The following is a 20,550-nucleotide window of genomic DNA, read 5'->3' as shown; positions in this document are numbered from 1 at the left end:
GCTTTTCCATCTTTGAAGGGCGACCTTTCCTGAGCTAGGACTAAGGCCAAACCATACTGGCAGGTCAGCAGGGATGTCTGGTATTTAGTGTTGCGTTTGACAGCGGTGGTCGAGTTGTTGATGGGTAGTGAGAGTGAAAGATGAGGCTGGTGTCGGCCTTGAGCCTGCTTTATGTGACGGGATATTCAGACTTGCTGTAAAAACTCCACAGAGAAACACTTTCTCTCTGCTTCTGGATGCTGTTTTTGCATCTCTGTTTTATGTTAAAGCTCTGACAGGTTTATTCAGGAACAGCCCTATATTTGCTTACGCACAAGGCGAGCATATATTTTTGGAATATAGGCTTTATGAATTCATTGCGCTTGAATGTGAGCATTAAAGGTGCAATTCACATTTACTCACACTTATTTCAATTTTGCATGTATTTCTTAAAACCTGTGTTTTGGGATTAGTAGAAAATTGAAAAAAGAGGTTTTGCTGTTTATTATTATACTGTACATTATACTGAATATAATGTTTATATGTTTGATAATCTGCTGCATTTGAGAGGACACGGTAGCTCAGAGGTTAGCACTGTCGCCTCACAGCAAGAAGGTTGCTGGTTTGAGTCCCGGCTAGGTTAGTTGGCATTTCTGTGTGGAGTTTGCATGTTCTCCCCGTGTTCGCATGGGTTTCCTCTGGGTGCTCTGGTTTCCGCCAAATACATGCAGTACAGGGGATTTGAATAAACTAAATTGGCCATAGTGTGTGCATGTGAAAATGCATTATATACAATATAAACATTTTTAGAGAGCACCAAATACATCCCAGAAGTTATGTTTTTTGCAGTTTTTGTTTTCACAAATCCAACAGAGGCCACTTTGTATGCTTTGTGAGATCTCAAATTTCTCTCGGGAGTGTCATTCGCGCCTGCTGTTCTCGCATAAATCCACCAGGGGCCACTGTCGACAAACTCTTTGACTGACTGAATGACTGACCATCGACTTGACTAACCCATGAATCGACCAACTCACCCTCCTCCTTTCCTAAATCCAACCCAAAGTGTTTTCAAAAGCACAAATTAACCTGCCCATCCACTACCCTAAATGCAACTGACAGTTTTGAAAAGCAATCTAGAAAAAGTAAAGCCCTTGCGGCCACCTGATTTTTACCACATTTTCATATTTTACCACATTCTTTCTGTTATTTACTTGTTTGTTTTTTTTGGCTTTTCTTTTTGTTTTACCCACTTTCTGGATCCCCTTTTCACCAGACTCGAACCCCATCAATCTCCTCTCTGCATGTCAATTCCAACAACGTACATGTTGATCCACTGGACAAACTGGTAACAACGCCATCCATACGGAGGTAATCGGACAGCTGGTAAGCATGAAAAGAAAAGGTGTCATACTGCCCCGTAACGTCATACTGTAACGTTTATTTTACTAACGAAATGCAGCCATATGTACTTCTGGATACATAATTCGCCATCTCCAGGACCGCACACAGGGATACGTTTTATACGAATATAAAAGGCAGTCTTAGGAGCCAATGACACCGAACGCGCTTTATGCGTTGAGAGGCCCCTCTTTTGAATGGTTTACTAACAGCCATGACCGTTTTGCGCGCTGCTTATGCCTTTTTGCCCTCAGTTGAAAAAAAATCAACTCTGAGCAGAAAAAGCATGTTACGTCACTCGCGAGCAGAGGCAGGATTTCCGTTGAGGCGCCTGCAGTGTTTATGTTGTCAAGACAACAAGGAAGACTTTTGAAGATGGAGGAGAGACTTGTGGTTGCTGTTCTGAGTTATCCAGAGCTGTATGACTTCCCAAATCTTGAATATGACAATATTATTAGACATTAAAGTTATATTAATCAAGAGCAACACTCTCACAAAATACCCAGCTGATTCAGTCGTTGCCCAGCGACATAAAAAAGTTCACCGCGCTCCTTTTTTTCTTGCCAACAAAAAGGCAGTGAGATGCGCCTCGTGTTTTTGGAACGTAAAGGCACGTTCTGTGTGATCGACCCCTTACAATCATTTGAGTCTAGGTATCAGTCTACTTGACCCTTTGTATTTCATTACTTGCTCTTCATCACTTTAAAAAAATAACCATTTAATAATGTTGTAAAATTGTTGTGCTAAGAAATATTATGATAGACATAACAAACCCATTTAATTTTTTTGTTGTGCTAATATAAAAACCGTTGTTTTGCCAAACACAAAAAAAGATATTTGGAATAATGTGAGTGGCCAAACAGACCTAGGCACCCATAGCTGGCGAGATCTGTTTATCTCCTGACATTCCTGCAAATATCTTCCTTTGTGTTCAGCAGAACAAAGAGGTTTATAAAGGACTGGAACAACCTGAGGGTGAGTAAACCTTTGGCAAACAAAACAATCTAAACAACTTTGGCAAATTGAATCCTCATTCACAGAGATTTGCAGAAGTATATACTAGTGTGTTTCATTTTTTAAATAAATGTGTTTTGTTACAGTTCCTCCTGGTGTCCACACTATGGGAAATTGCTGTTGTTCTTTTTCATTGTAAACAAACTGAAAACAAACTTTGTAAATGGAGACACGACTATCCACAATCGTTCTCTCACTGGTCTTCTGGACTGTGCATACACAGTTGTTAATGTTCAAGTATCAGAGGGGTGTATAGTCTGTATGAAGATTATTTTTCTGAAATGCCATCAGTTGTCAAAATCACTTTGTAAAAATAATTTAAAACCCTACTGAACAGATACAGCCCATAGACTTCCACTGCTGTTTAGGTAAATAAAATTTCACAAAAAATGATTGTTTATTGTTTGTGTAAATGATATTTTTGTTCTTGTGTATAGAGACGATGGTGTCCTCCTTTAAATCTTGCAGTTCCAGGTTTTATTCTGTGATAATAACTGCCTGGATGGTCATCCCTTAGGCTACATAAAGCCTTATCAGCATATTATTATATCTAAGACTAAAGGGCTTTTTTTCTGTAAAAACAACCACCTGGATGTACTTTTTCCTGTTTATTACAGGACTACTTGCCACAATTACTGAGCCTACACACTACTAAGCTATAATAGCTTATTAATTCTTTAATTAAAGGCAAAGCTGAAAGAAAAACAACTGAATGGAGCATACACTAACCTACACATTATTCAGTAACAAAATGACAACAGTCAAAAACATATGAATCAACTATGAATCAGAATGTATTCACTAAGGGTTAAGTTGATGTGAAGTACCTGGATGAGCCTGTGTTGTTTATTTGTTATCTCAGAATAAAATAAAATGTAATGTTGTGACTGAGCAATCACAATCAAGTATTCCAGACAGCCATGTAACAATCACAGTTACTTATTGTGGATACTGATTGCTCTTAAAAGCATATTTGTGTAATTATTTGTTTTTATTTATTTATAATATTCATATATTTTTGTGCATACATGCCTTTCGGCTGAGTTTGTGGAAAAGACATTTTGAAGTGTTTACATGTGTAACACAGAATATAATTCCTAAATGGTAATAGAAGTTGAATTTTTATTAAATATTAAATTTTCAAGTACAAGTTGATTTCAAAATGCACCTTCATTTTGTCCATTTAGTAATTTAGGTAACATACCGTGCCTTATTAACACACCCATTCAATCGAGGGATAACATTCGAAGCGGGTGGTACAGTGGTTATCAATTCCAGTCCTCTGGATCCCCCACCCTGCACATGTCTTCCTTATTTAACACACTCAGATTAGCAATTTGTTAATAAAGATATCTATGAACTAATCTTTGTGTGTCACATAAGGCCCCGTTTACACTAATGCGTTTTAGTTCTAAAACGATGTTTTAGAAAGAAAACGATCCACGTCTACTAACGGTTCACACAGCGTTTCTGAACAACTCTCAATCCACACTACACCTGAAAACACACATCACGTGACCACACACACACACACACACACACACACACTCTAGCATGCAGTGCTAGATGAGAGCTGTGCATCTCGGAATGCTCAAGGATTTACTGATGGATCTAATCTCACTATATTTGTTAAACATGATATTTAATTTATCTTGTTGTCAATATCTAATGACATATGACCTGACTTTGATCTTCTGAATTTATTACTTGTTCTTAGGTAACATGTTTGGGCTAAGCGCAGGGATAAGTTCATATATTAATTTATGTAACCGCCAGAGGTCGCGTTAGACTTTCTCATTGTCCATAATTTTGATGGAGAGGGTTGTAAAATTTCCGTCATAACCTATTATTAATCGTTATTTAATTTGCAGACTTTCTGATCGCTTTTCATTCATATTTTAATAATGAACTTGCACGATGAGCATATAGGCTAAATTATCCATTTATTTATTTGACAAATGAACAAAAACTCCTATCTGCCTTAACTCGTATCTTCCTCCTGCTTCGACCTGAACTGGGTGCTTGCCTGTGCGTAATCAAACGCATCAGGGGATACTGATGCAGAGGCAGTTGTCATTAAATTCTGTGTCTTTGTCTCGGAAAGTCGACTTCTAGTGACCAAAGACCAGAATTACTAGCGCCACTTCAGCCAGCGTTTTGTAGTTAGAAAACATTTATCCTAAGGCTGTGATCAGAACTAAGTTTGCTGGATTCTCTGAATGTGGGATTTCCCGATCCTGCAAGCACTCATCACCAGGAAAAAATACTACAACACGCGCTCTTGCACCCCTCTGCGTTTGGTAGTGCTCACAACGCACTCCAAAGCCTCTCACCTCCTTGGTTGGCTCGTAACAGCTGTCGGTGACTGAGGATTTTTTTCTGTTTGTTCTTCATCCACCACTGCATCACTTTCTCTTTTTTCCCTTTATTATTAATTTCACATCTATTTGGCCGTTTAAAGAAACTTCTCACACACAGCTGCTGTGACATTTTTGCAACTGCACGCATCGGTGACAAAGAGCAGACAAAACAAGGATAATCGCCATCAGCTGGACAAGAGTGGGAATTACAATTAGCTACAAATTACAATAGATCACTCTCAGCATAATCCGTCAAAATGACGGATCACCTTCACCTTTCAGACTGCTGAAAAAAAATCCGTCAATGACGGAAAATATTCGGTTAACGCGACCTCTGGTAACCACATACACTGATTCTGCACATTGACTGATTACTTGCATTTATTCCCCATAATGTGTCAGCTTATTGTATGTTATACTTTTTTTAATGGCCATTATTGATTATTAAAACTGATATTCAGCAAAAGAGAGGTTGTGTTTTGTATTTTCGATGAAAATCAAAGGAGGCTTTGTTTTGTTATAAATACAGTGAAGATAACAGTCATATAAATATGCAGCTATGTTAGCTTCCCAATGTTTTAACTTTATTGTTAGGAAAGTGAAACAACTTAGCCAAGGTGATGTGAATGAGGTTATAAAGTACTCTTTTCCCTTTGAAGTATTACTGGACGTGTCCTCGGAAGTTTGTTTTCCATATCAAACTTGTAAAGTCTGAACTTACAAGTAGAGGATGGAAGACTGAACTGTGTGTAGGCTGCTTAATATTGAGGAAAAAGCCCCAATCGTTTTCAGATGTCTCTGTTTCCCCCATCCTCACTGAGATGGAGCAGCAGCGTTTTAAAATGAAAACAGCCAGTTCTGCATTATCAAAAAGCTGTTTTCGGTGCTTGGAAACTCCGGCGTAGTGTGGACGGATGACGTAACTGTAGCAAAACTTATGTGTTTTAAAATGAAAACGTATTAGTGAAAACGAGGCCTGAAAGACATACGAAATGTGCAGGGTGAGGGGTCCCAATGACCAGAATTGAAAACCACTCTATCACCTGCCTCAAATATTATCACTTGATTAAATAGATATTATTAGTGGTTATTAGCTGACAGATATGGGCCAGTAGGGGCCTTCTGTGCCTATTGGTAGGCTAAGAAGGCTGTCATCATCCATCCACATGGTTAATCAGCTACACTAATAGAGAAGACTCCATTTCCAGATCTGTTTTTACATTACTGTGATGGTTGGGTTTAGGGTTGTGGGGTAGATGTTGATAACTTACAATCAATGGGAAATTTAATAAACAATATAAACAATTCTTGTAGTTAATCAGCTATTCTAACAGAGAAGACTCCAGCTCCAGATCTGTTTTTATATAATATAAATAATTCTCGTTAGTTTCCGTAATGATGTGGATGGATGACAACAGCCTTCTGAGCGTATCAATAAGTGCAGTAGGCCCCTACTGGCCCATATCTTTAGCTGAAAACTAATCATAATGCCCATTCAATTGAGTGATAACATTTGAAATGGCTGACTGTACCACACTGTTCTATAAACATTTAAGAAATGTGGCTATTCTGATGATTATTTCAGACTTTACAGTGTTAAACTATTATAAGATAACCAATTTTACACTTAAAAAAGACATTTCACATTTAATAACATGTGTTATGTTTGTGTTTCACCTTTCTCTCTCTCTCTCTTTTCACATTTTCACAGCTGTGCTCAAGGTTACGAGACAGAGCTGCATGAACCAGCTGTGTTCCTTAAGTCCAGAACCAATGTGAAAAATGACTTGACATGAACACGAGATCACACACACACACACACACACACACACACACACACACACACAAAAACAGACGGCCAGCATTTTTGTACAAAACACAATTTGCAAGAAAAACTTGGCCAGGCTGAAAATAATGAAAGATCCTTCACACATGTATTGTGTTTCTGAGATAAGCATTGAGTGCTCTCACAATTGCTGAACATGAGACTTCAGAGATGACAATAATGCACTAACAGACCTTCACCGCAGAGAAATGCCAAGCACTGAAAATACACAAATGTGAGAGAAAGAGAGAGAGTCAGAGAAAGAGAGAAATAAAAGAGAGCACACACTAAGCTGACAGACAGACAGGCCTAAATAAGCGAGAGCACAGCATCAGGCTCTCATGCGCATCATCCCTGTAATGGCATCGTGTAAATATTCCAGCCAGATCAACAGGCCATAAAGAGGAATCCATCATCTGCACATAATCTCTGACAGATTTACTGGCCCGGGATGACAGGCTTCCCTGTATGATACCACGTCTGGGAAACACACACACATACGCACACATCTCGCCGCTGTCAAATGGAGGCGATGTCTATGCTATCAGGTTAAAGTGTGCAGTGTGTGTGGAGATGGTTGTTGTGGTTTGATCTGGGCTTTTAGATGCTGAAGAGGCTGCCATTACACTCAAAGTCACTCGCCATCACACTTCACAACACGGAGAGCTGCCAAGGCTGTACCACTCTACAATATTAGCGCAACAACATCATAAATTGGGCAATTTCGAGATGTGCTGGTGAGATGTACTGTACTGTACTTTGTTTATTTTTGCACCAGAGTAACAATTATATGACACTTTCATGGATTGTAAGTTACTTTACCTAGAGTAAATGTATTTAAAATACAAAACAAATGAAAAGGATAGCTTTGATACAAGTTTAAGAGATGTTATGTTCTTCTCATTAATAATATTATTCATAAAAAATATAATATAAAAAATACAATATACTATTATTATTATGATGATGATGATAAAATAATAAATATGATTATAATTATTATATAACCACTATTTTCACTGAAACTATATACTAAGTAGTGTATTCTTTATAACTGTCTACTTTGGAAAAAAATACTATAAAAAGAAAAAAAGAAAAGCTACCCTATAAAAAATTGTTAGCTAGTACAAAAAAAAAAAAAAAAAAAAAAAAACATCCGCTGCACTGACCTAAAAAAAGATAGTCAGTAAAACATTTAGTTGGGTTAACATAAAATTATTAGTTTTCTGGAGAGGTCAACTACTCTGTGACAAAACCTTTTAAGACAACATTTTTTTTGCCTGCAAAACTGTAATGCCAGAAGTTGAGTGAACAAGAAAACATAATCCTTATTTCTTTTTTCTCATGTACTCAACTTTTGAAAACATCAGTTGCACTGACCTAAAATGTCTGAAGTTTAGCGAACAAAATACTCTTTTGGAAATTGGTACTAAGAAATGGCAAACGTTAACAAATTATTTATTAGACACAGAATTAGAAACAGGACAGGAGGCAAAATAATAACAACTATAAACAAGACAAAAATCAAAACATGGCAGGACAAAAAGGGGAAAATGCTTTGTAATGCTTCACAGGGGAAAAACAAGACTCAGCAAAGAGTCTGTGTGAAAGAGGTGATGTATTTATAGTCCTAGTAATCAGTCCGTCATGAGCTTCCAGCCATGTGTGTAATCAGGAACGGGTTCCTCCATTTGAATTATAGTTTGAACATTTAATTTGAGTTGTTCGTAAAAACTAAATATTAAATGCATTTGATTTCTCATTTGAGAATGCATTTTAATTTATTATTTGATCATTTGAGCGCTTGATTTAACAGTTGGGTAGTTGTTTTAAAAGTTCGATTTATTATTTCATCTTTTTAGGCATTTGAATTTTCATTTGAATTTTGTTAATTTTGCTTGTTCATTTGAATATTCTCTTTGTAGGGCTAATTAGGTAAATGTGAGATACAAATTGACATTAAAAGTCTTTCTGCTGCTGTGCCATTCCCCACCCCACACCCCCCCGAAAAAGTTTTTACAACTAAATAATAATTTCAAACTATGCAGTATTGCAGTAGTATTTTGTTATTGTTGTTGTTATTAATAATAATGACAATAATGTTATTATTGGTGTTATTATTATTTTTGTAGTTGTTGTTAGGGTTGGAAATACTGCTAATGCTAACCTTTCTGTCTGATATTAACTTACCTTAAAGTAACAAGTTGGCAGAAGCTTTTTTTGGGTGGACTTGCAAAGTTCTGCTCACAAAACAAATCTTTTTAACTTAATGAAGAAAAATTTGATTTAGGTTAAGTAAACGTTTTAAATGTAATTGTACTGACATTTTACAGATTTTTGCCAAACCAACACAAAAAAACCCAAGTCATTTAAACTTTTTTCAAGTTAGATTTTCTATAGTGTAGAAACAATTTAAAATGAAATATATTTTAACATTTATAATTATAATAATATAAAATGCATCTTCATACATGAAAATAAATACAAATTAAATGGTAATTAAATACAATTAAGCTATAATAATAATAATAATAATAAACAAAGTACACAAATAATATAACAATTTATTTTTTAATAATAATAATAAAATGTATTTATTTATTTATTATTACTTTTTTACATACTTCTGAGGTGCTACACAATACTGCTGTAAATAAAATAGATAACAAACATCAAAAGTCACAGTATGTCGAACTGAAGGTCTCAGAAACTATAAAAAAAATCCTAATTTATTTCTGTAATTTGAGAACTGAAAATCTTTATTCCAAAATATGCTGGAAAGTATGACTCCCTACTTCAGACTCGGCCTACAGCATCAGCGTATACAGTACTGAAATTGCACTATCCACACAGGCCTAAAAGGGCAGAGACAAACGTCTGCTATCTCCACTTTGCAGGTCTGCCCATCTGAATCAAACCCCTCACCCCTTCATTCATTTATTTAGCTCATTTAAGGTAAACGTATATCACATAAGAGCAGGTCTATGGTGCGTTTGGTCATAATTGCGACCTCAGGTGAATTGTGTGAATTGTGACTGTGTATCCATGGTTAAGGCTGTGACCCTGTCAGTCTCCATTACCAGGCTTTATCACTTCTTTCTGCAGGGGCATAAAAAACTCAGGGAGGGTTAATGATGAAAAGGTGAGATGGGGCGTATGATTTGTAATGATCTAAAATCAAACGTGACTGTGAGCTTTAGCAAAGAATAACAGTCATAAAACCAGCTGACAACAGGAGAATCAAATCTACGGATCATATTGTCAATATGCGTCTGTCAACATGAGTGCTGAAATTCAAACAAACATCTGCTTGTCAGATGCTGCTGATTTAAAGACTTTGAAATTTAGATACACTGTAAAAAATCTGCAGTGATGTATGTCTTTTTGTGATGACAATTTGCTGTTAATTTACTCACCTCAGGCTACAAAAAGTTCATTTCAAAGGGGATCTTACACAAAATTTGCCTCTAATAACCTACAAGTTAAAATAAACCACACAAAAATGCTAGGATTTATAAAACTAATGTTGAGTCAAATATGAATAAACCCAACCATTGAGTTAATTTCTTCATGTTTTTTAAATGATTTTTTTCAGATGTTATATCAGTACATTAGTCTTAAAGATGTCTAAACGCTATTGTGCGCCAAAACAGTTACAAAATTCACATTAAACATCCAAAAGATTCTAGTTTGTCACTTTCGCCTAAACAGCTTTTTGTTTGTTGTCACCTTAGACTTCAGTTTCTCATCGAATCTTCTGACCAATCAAATGCTTTCCAGTATCTGACATGTCCCGCCCCCTCCAGAGCTGAGAGCTGTGATAAAAACGAAATGCCTGTTTTGTAAAAAGGTAAGAGCTACACTATGTCCCACCCTGTCTTCATATTTTAGTTCAAATTATATCACACATCGAAAAAATATTCATGTTTCAAAGGACTTTATGGGACCTTTAAATCCCATTTATTTTAACTGTTCGGTTTGTCCATATTTGATCCTAAGATTTCTTTGAGTTATGTTGCCAAAAGAAACCCGGATAAGATATTTAACTGACAATACACTTTTTCAGAGGTGGCTTTAAATATACAAACGTTGCACACACAACTCAATGAAACACAAGTATATTGAGAACACAAAAAAGTGCAACAGTCTAACAACTATATAATTTTTATAGTCATTTATTAATTTGTTTAATTTAAATTTAACCTCAACTAAAGAGACTGGTCGGCACAGTGTTTTCAGCACAAGTCTATTCTTGGTTTAATTTTGGAGGCTGCTAATCAGAGATCATTTTTCAGTGTTCAGTTGTCGCCTGTATTTATTTTTAATGTATTTGATTGCCATTAAGGTGTCAGAAGGTTTAACCTGGTGCTATAAAATCAATTTGCATTCGACCCTATTGCTGTGTTGTTAATCTAATGTAAACGCACAGATCCTGTAAAAAAATAATTGAAAGGCTAATGGCTTTTCAATTGCATGTTGTTGTTGATGTTTACTATTCAAAACTACTATTTTTAACTTTTGTGGATTATAGGTAAAATATTGTAATTCTAATAGTTCAATGAAATTTATTTGACTTTTATGAATCACTAAATCACTGTCATTGTCCCATGACCCCAAAGGGGGTCCCGACCCCAGCAATTTCTGTAAACTTTCCAGAACTAATTTATCAACAAATATGAGAAAAGTATTGTCTCTAGCATCTGAATCATATTAAATGTTCCTTCTGCATTCACACACAGCATATTTCGGGGAATTTACTGGCAACATTACAACTGTTCACATGTGCTTCATGGCAATTTATTAGAATTTTTCCCAAAAATCTGAATTAAAAGAAGGGGCTATAGTTATTAGTACGTTTATAAACTGTGTAGAAGGTATTTTTCTCCCATCATCTTGGATTTGAGGATATTTTGGTTGATTTTGACCAAAGCTCATGTTCATTTTGGACTCTGCTCATGGATCATGTCAAATTTGTATAATTTTTGAGCTCCATTTAATTGAAATTGACTTCCATCTTAGTCACTGCTTTCCACCAGCAAGAAAGCTGCTGCCATTATCATTTATAATTACAACTGACCTATGGGAGCGGTGAGTATTTCTCATTGATTTCCGGTCATCCGCAATGCTTTTCTAGGCAAACATGTTTTTTCATTGGATATATAAATAGAACAAAGCCAAGATGGGGTCAATGTTAACTGCACCATCTGAGATTCTGCTATCTGCTGAAAATGAGCTTATTGCGATACTGACTGAGGAATAATCTCAACAGAAATATCATTTTTGTCTCAATGATATTCATTCATTCATTCATTCATTCATTCATTTTCTTTTCGACTTAGTCCCTTTATTTATCAGGGGTCGCCACAGTGGAACCGTCAACCGTCAACTTATCCAGCATATGTTCTAGATTAGACAGTTTTACAAGCTCTATGAAACAATAAAATGTGGTTTTATTGCTTTTATAACTCAATATTGCTATTCTGCAGGGGTGTCCAAACTCGGTCCTGGAGGGCCGTTGTCCTGAATAGTTTAACGCCAACTCCCTTCAACACACCTCTTTGAAAGTTTCTAATATACCAAGAAAGAGCTTGATTAACTGGTTCAGGTGTGTTTAACTGGAGTTGAAACTAAAATATGCAGAACACGGCCCTCCAGGACCGAGTTTGGACACCCCTGCTATACTGTATATACAAAAAAAAAAAAAAAACTGAAAAAAGCAACGTAAAAAAACAAAAATGTAAAGAAAAATAAAGTAAAAGAAAAACAAAACAAAAAAGCAAAACAAAACAAAAAACAATGCAGGAAAAAACAACAACAAAAAAATAAAGAAATACACAATCCAAACCAAAACTAAACAGAACAAAGCAAAGAGAACAAAATATAATAAAACTAAATAAAACAAAGAAGAAACAAACAGAAAAAATACAAAAACAAAACAGAACAAAACAAAACAAATCAAACAGAACCACTCAACACTAAGCAAAAAAAAAAAATTATTAAAACAAAACCAAAACTAAATAGACCAGAACAAACCCAACACAGAACAATGCGAAGAAAAATTTAAGCAAATCAAAAAGAAAAAACCAAGAAACAAAAACTAAACAAAACCAAAAGAACAGAGGAAAGCAAAAATAAAATGGAATAGTATAGAAAATTATAATCTATTACATATTGTCATTTAAATGACGGGTAAAAATGCTTTATTAACAAACATAAGGATCAGAAATTATAGCATTGCAGTTAATTAATCTCTTATTAAACCCTTTTGCCTTAAAAGCAGTCATTCTTCTGGTATACTTTACAAACCTCTGAAAGTACAGCCCTGTCGTTAGACGTATGACTTACAGTACTGAAGAGAAAACAAGTTAATTGCTTTGCCTATACAGCAATTACCACTAATTAGTCAGGCTGAGTCCTCCATTTTGGATTTGGCTCTCAGTTCACGTTGCGCACCTTAATTGTCTCTCCTCAGACTCAAGCCTGCAGTCTGGAACACAAAGGCAGTTCTTCAAGCACACAAAAACAATGCTAATGCTAACCCGGGGAATGACAGAATAACTGCTCAGAGGACGACCAGCTCTTACACCGGGATGTTTCCTTTATTGTAAAAAAAAAACAAGCTAGCACATTAGCCTTTGTCTTACTCTGGAAAAAGCCTTTTACTGAGGCGAATATCGGTGAGCAGCATAAGGGGTTATCTTTTGAGGGGAAGCAACACAGAGTATGCAACGGCGCAGTCAAAAGTGAAACAGCGGGATATGACAGAGTATCTCGAGAGAAGGCTTTACATAATTTATATCCCATATTCCCCCTCCTCTCTTAAGGGCATTAGCAGGAATGTCTAGCATTCCTGCAGTCTAATGGTCATAAGCTGCTGACTTAGTGTGTGTTGTTTGTATGTGTGCATTTAACAGTTGGTTATTTACAGGAAAGCGTGAGTCCACTTTGATTCGACAAAAAACTAAAGCCCACATGAAATCTGTGCCTGGATTTATTATTAAAAAATACATACTTTGGCTCTCAGACCAGAATAATAAATAAAATAAAATAAGATAAAATAAAATAAAATTAAGTGCTATATTTTAACAATTTTAACAAAATAAAGCAATAAAGAAGAATGAAAACAAAACAAAAAATCTTTAAAAAAAAAACTGCAGTATGGCTATACAATAAAATAACAAAGTATGACAACTAAACTGCAGTCTTTTTGATAAAGGAGACAAAAATAAAACAACAAACAAACAAACAAAAATCCAGTGACTAAATAAATTATAAATTCCATAACAAAATAAAGTAATAAGGGAAGTGAGGGAAGTCCACTGCTTTTGACTCATCCAAGTACACATACACACCCTGTCAAACAATTTTGTGTTTAATCGACATCTAATAGGCATCTAAATGTAGACAGCTTGGCTAACACAAGGCTACACTAGGGCTGTCAGTAAAAATCTGATAGACATCCAAAAATAGGCCAAAACTAGACTAGTCGTCATATGAGTAGTCATTCATTTCTGTCTATTTGAAATCTAGTCTAGTCTTTGGCCTAATCTTAGACGTCTATTAGACACCTATTAGACTTCTTTTAAAAACAAAAAATGCTTGCTGGGACAACAACCACAACAAAAAACAATTGGCAAAAAATCCAACCAGGCTAATTTTGAAAAGGTAGCCTTGTATACATTTCTGTAGATTGTGAAATATGTCCCAGGAGCTACTTTTTTGAAGTCTTTGTTTTTGGGAATCCACCAGAGGGCGCTGTGATTGCTTTTTTCAGATCTCGAATTTCTCTCTTCTAGCGTAAAACCCTAACCCTAACCTGTCGACTGACTGACTGATCGACTGACCCACCCTCCTTCTTCCCTAAAAGCCCTAGTCTGACTTTTTACTACTATTTCAGAATTTACCACACTCTCACCCTGATATTTATTTATTTTTTTGGCTTTTATTTTTGTCTGCTTTCTGGAACTGTTCTTCGCTAGACTCAAACCCCCTTGTCACAGTCAACTCTGCATCTCAATTCCATCCACGTACATGGCAAGCAACTGGACAAACTGGTAACAGCGCGAAAGCTGTCCATATGGAGGGAAGCACTTAGCTGGTAAGCGCAAAGAAATGACAGCCAAGAAATGCTGTCATACCGCCCCAGTGTTCAGTTTAAAGATGAAATATGTACCTCTGGCTACATTCACAATCTCCAGAAATGTATAGAGGGCTACGTTTTCAGAATGAGCCACATCAGAATGTTGCAACAATCTTAAAGTTTAAAAAAATTAACCTAAAACAAACCTTTTTGGCTATACAATAAAATAAAAAAAATTCTGACAACTTGAATTATACTGTTTTTTTTTTTAAAGACAAAACAAAAGAAAAAACTGCCAAATAAAATAAAATAAATAAAATATTTTTTTAAACCTTTTTTTTTAAAGTGAGGGCTGGTCATTATTTTAAAATGTGATGTCAAAAACCTCAACGCATAGGCCTACCTTATACTACACTGTATACTATATCTGATATACTAAACTGATACACTATATGATGATATATTACACCAATAGTAAGATTCCTTGTCCCCAGTGCATTCAGTGAGCATTTTAAGTCTGTTCTGGCTTCAGAGATGTGTACAAGCGCATAGTGTAGGAAAATGGCTTAGACGAGAGCATGCCTGTGTTGTGAAGGTAGGGATTATCTCTAGACGCCATTCAGGGAGCTTTTCAGTGCTTTACACTGAATATGGTATCCCACCCCACTCTACCTTCTCCTTAATAGGATATAACCCCAATGTCTAATAAAAAGCACATCATTTGTGCCATCCCAGCGCCCGCAAGCCCCACGGAGGGCAGATCCACAAACGGGCAGGTTAATGATGACACAGTCAGAATGTCAGGGTGCCGAAGGCGCTCCATTCCTTCATATTACAGAGCTGCTGGAAACGGCTTAATGGACAGGATCCGAGGCCAGAGCGCAGCGTGAGGGCAGAAAGACAGCGAAAGCATAGAGACGAGTGGGACGTGAAAGAGAAAGGGAAGAAAAAACCCTCTCTCTGAAAGCACTGATCTTCCTCTGGGCGGGAGTAGAGAATAGGGGGATGCTGTTAAGAGCAGATTTGACGTCAGAACAAATATATACACAAGAGGCTTGCTGGGACATAACGTTTAATGATAAATAAATAAATATATGTGTATATATATATATATATATATATATAGTGTGTGTGTGTGTGTGTGTGTGTGTGTGTGTCAAAATGCTTTTTAATCAACATATTGAGGAATACACTTATTTACATATTTATACACTTTTCATCTACATATATTTATATTGTTCTTGGAAAGGTTTAGCTTTCTTCCAGCAAAGGTGTTAGTAGGAATTTGGTATTAGAATGACATTATGATTAATTATAAATGATTTTTTTTTTCATTTTCAGAATCTTTTCAGTAATTTATGATGAATTAACTAACTAAATAAAAATTTCAAATAGAAACTGATATCTAGCATCCAGTTTAAAGGTTAGTTTTAAATAAATAAATAAATAAATAAATAAATAAATATATAAATAAATAAATATATAAATAAATATATGACAACTCAACTCTGACTAGCAGTCCACTTAAAAATTTAAATAAATAAATATTTTAAATGACAACAACTGATAAATAAATAAATAAATAATTAATTAATTTAATAAATAATTTAATAAATAAATAAATAATAAATATTTTAAATTACAACGGGTAAATAAGTAAATAAATAAATGACAACTGAACTTTGAGTGCATTTAAAATGATAAACAAATAAATAAATAAGTAAAAATTTTAAATTACACCTGTTAAATAAATAAATATTTTAAATTACAAATGATAAATAAGTAAATAAATAGATTAATAAATAAAATGCATGACAACTGAACCCTGACTAGCAGTCCATTTAAAAATTATAAATAATTAAATAAATAAATATTTTAATGACAACTGATAAATAAATAAATGACAGCTGAACTCTATCAGCCCATTTTAAAATATAAATAAATAAACAATTAAATAAATAAACATTCAAATGACAATTGATAAATAAATAAATAAATAGGTAACAATTGAACTCTGACTGGCAGTCGATTTAAAAATTATAAACAAACAAATAAATAAATAAATAAGATCTTCATAGCATTTTTTCATGACTTACTGTAGATAATAATGAGTTTAGAAACATTTTTAAAAATGTCTTCTGTTCTCCAATACTTCATTCATTAATCACAAATACAATAAAACGGTAATATCGCAAAATATCATTATATTATTATTGTATTTATTTCAGTGATTCAGAACATTTTTCTTTTATTACTCCAGTCTTCAGTGTCATGTAATTCCTCAGAAATTATTTGATGGTCAAGAAACATTTATTATCATAATCCTCATCATCATCATCATCATTTCCAGTATTGAAACCAGTTGGGCTACTTTTTATGGAAATTTCGATATATGAAGTATTCTCATTCAAAACATGATTTCTTTTGAATATAACTTGATTAATCAAAGACACGTTCAATTAATTAAAAGTGACACCAAAGTCATTGACAACATTTTAAAATACTAACAGCATCATTAATATTCAAAAGCATTTTATGACATTTTAATGATAAATTATCACGGCCTTATCACGATCATGTTTATGACGTGTCAAGTTGTCATAACAAATACATCTCAAACAATGTCACCTTTGCATTTAAAATGGCACTTGCCATGAGCATGCATACAATCTTCTTCGTATAATAGTCTTATGAACACCTCCTTTAAGTAAAGTGTCACCAGTGCACACATAAAGTACCATAGCTCTGAAGACAGAAAATCTGCAATCCACATGTACAGAAGAATCAGAAATATTACAAGTGTAAAACAGCAGGACGTTTAAATGCTTTTTCCTCCTGTAATATCCTGTCAGCGGGCTTCGGTTCAAGCACTTGACATTTATCGACATTTCAAGAGTTTTCCTCGGTCACGTTAGTGTCAAGCTCAGTCACAGCTCTGCAGAGATAATTCAGCAGAGCGACTGCTCCATGCGAGTAAAAAGCATTTCCTCAATTGCCTGGACACAGGTCTCTATTTTCCTTGTAAACAGTTTGGCCACTCTGCCCAGAGGGATTTACCGAGGCCACGCTGAGAATGGAAGAAACATCTGCCTGCAGAAGCAAAGAGTTTTCTGTTGTTTCTGTCCTTGGTGTTCGGGCAGCAGCGGTAAAACTGTCAATGCGCTGAAAGACTCAGAGGCCTTGGTTGTACATTTTATGACAAGGAAACTTGGTTCTTTGCTCTCAATATAACATAATCACACTATTACATGTCATCTTTTGTTATGCTCCAAAATCCAGTGAGTGGTCCTTTGAAACAGCATTTTAAAAAGGTTATGAAAACCTAAAACACATTTTTTTTTTTTGAGATGTTGACAGATATAACCAGTAAATAGATATATAATGAACTCTTAATATTATACTATAATTTTTGGACTTCATTATTAAAATGCTATATTAAAATGATCAAAGTAATGAATAACAGGACCACCTAAACATATACTTGAAAGCAGAAGTTAAAACAAGAGCTGTAACTGTATAAAACATACACATCACAACATACTTGTCCAGAAGTGATGTCAGATTGCTCTAAGATCTGCACTTTCTTGACTTTTTTATGTTGAATAAAGTCTATTTTTTGTTATTTAAAATCTCTCGTCTGATAATCATGGTTCACTGATGAAAAGGCCTTCAACTACGACACTAGATGTAATTCATGTATCTCCAACTGAAATGAAATAATGAGTGGGGGCGGGCTCTCTCTTTATTATTGTATAATACCAATGATGAGTGGGATGTGGTTAAGAATATTGTGGCTAAAGCCATCAAACTGATGCCAGCATTTTTACGAAAAATAGTGAGACATTAATTGAAAATTACAGAAACATTTTTTTACAGTGGATTAACAGTGGACTAACTTTCATGGATTATTTGTTCAAGTAAAGAATAACAATGACACTATCGAAATGAAACTGTCATATTTTCATTTCACACACTTAACTTTTTTCGATGTGGCAAATAATTAGAAACATTGCAATCTACAGTTCACTGCTGTTCAAAAGTCTTTAAATTTATCATTTACAATTATAAATATAAAGATAAATATATTTGCTTCCGCACTGAGAAACAATCAAACATTTTATTTTTAATGTTTTTCATTTGCCATTTCCCCATTATATAACCAGCAGATGTTCTTGGTGTGCTACTAGCGCATTGAATCCAGTAATTAATCTAATCAAATTTAATAAGCTAATCAAACAAATTTAGCTATTGCAGTCAGACAATATAAAGACCAGAAGCTCTGCAAACATGAGGTACTTTTATACTAAAATTTGCTAAACTGGAATAACTTCCATGTATTTTATCATTATTTTCCCACTGCATAACCAATTGTTTCCAAGATAGTCATTCTCTTTAAATAATCTTTAAAAAGGACTTAACATCAAGCAGTGAGCCTCTCTATAATGTTTACTGTAGCGTTTTGCAAGCCCTTTTTACCAATATTTCTATGAATTCTCACTGGCTGTCAGTGTGTTAAGGTTTTATTGTCTGAATGTACAAAGTCATGTAGCCTATTGAAAAAATAGAGGTATCTACATGTGCTAGCATTTAGTCTTTTACAAACAAAATTGTCACCTGATGAAACCTTGCTCTCCCATTTGCCAGACTCAATGTGAGGCAGCTCACAATTAAAGGTGCCATAAGCCCCTTTCACAGATACAGACCTTTTGAAAAATTACCGGCAAATTTACGGCAAAAAATGAACAGGCCTTTTTTGAAAATACAGGTAAATTCGTTCCAGAAATTTTCCGGAAAAAAGTTGTAACATTACCAGTAATTTGCCGGAATGCTGCGCTGTGTGAACGTAGATAGAAAATTGCTGGAAAGACATAGGGTATGAAACATCTACTCCAGCCAATTACAACATTCAGACACATTAACATCAGTGCTGTTTACGAAAATAAAAGAATTTGAATATTTTTTCAGACACATTTAGCAGCTAGATGTTAGTCAGATAATGTTACAATGTTCCTTCTTAATGCCAACTGTGGAAAATTTTTTCGTTAAAATGCTTATGATAAACCGCTGTTTGTTTATCTTTAAGCTCTGCTTCAGTTGCTTGACGCATGTGCACGTGAAGCAGCCAGTGAACACACACAGCCCTGCGGTCCTGACTCTCTGTGGTTGTTAAAAATCCCAGGATGTCCTTCGAAAAAGAGTAGGGCTTAAACCCCGGCATCCTCGCCAAATTTGCTCACTGGCCTCTGTTTATCATGGCCTCCTAACCCTCCCCATATCATAATAGGCTTCATCACTCCACCACTTCATCCACCAATCAGCTAGTGTGTGGAATGCGGTCTGGTGCAAAATGGCTGTCGTCGAATCATCCAGGTGAATGCTGCACACTGGTGGTGGATGAGGAGATTCCTAACCCCCCACCCCCTCTGTGTTAGGCTCATTAAGTGCCAAGAAAAGCGCTATATAAATGAAAGGAATTACTATTATTAATATTATTATGTATTATCAACCATCAACAAAAGCCCGACCCCTTCTGTGTTTACAAATATAAGCGCAGCCATTTAAAGCTAATTTCTAGTTAATGATTTCAGAATTTTCCGGTACTATGGAATGGATGTGTGAATGGCCTTTTCTGGAAAAATTCCTGAACGTTCTTGTCCGTGTGAACACCTTTTTTATGAAGTTACTCCTAAAGTCGTTCCGGAAATTTTTACCAAGTATCACTGTGTTAAAAAGGGCTATAGTGAGTGAATTCAATAATACAAATTGTTCTCTAATATCTACACAGTAAGGCAACCTAGGTAGCTTAGGTAAGTTCTAAAAATCCAGAAAATGTTTTTTATGCTTATTTATAAAATACCTCTAGAATCATAAGGTCCTTATTGACCATATTTGGA

The 20,550-nt window shown here is 35.1% G+C and overlaps 1 protein-coding gene and 1 long non-coding RNA gene across 3 annotated transcripts in view; one reads left to right on the top strand and one right to left on the bottom strand.

Annotated features, from left to right (window-relative positions):
* The window catches only part of fam20cb (FAM20C golgi associated secretory pathway kinase b), a 112,101-nt gene that overhangs the window by 41,698 nt on the left and 49,853 nt on the right, over nucleotides 1–20,550 (bottom strand). The window lies entirely within an intron of this gene.
* Nucleotides 3,412–6,607, top strand: LOC147841366 (uncharacterized). The gene is made up of 2 exons (XR_015504077.1): nucleotides 3,412–5,963; nucleotides 6,104–6,607. It is a non-coding gene; the product is annotated as an uncharacterized LOC147841366 (long non-coding RNA).

This window comes from Danio rerio, chromosome 12 (assembly GCF_052040795.2).
Source record: "Danio rerio strain M-AB ecotype USA chromosome 12, GRCz13ab, whole genome shotgun sequence".
Lineage (NCBI taxonomy): Eukaryota > Metazoa > Chordata > Actinopteri > Cypriniformes > Danionidae > Danio > Danio rerio.
The sequence above is the reverse complement of the archived record's forward strand: the minus strand, read 5'-3'. Positions and strand labels throughout refer to the sequence as shown.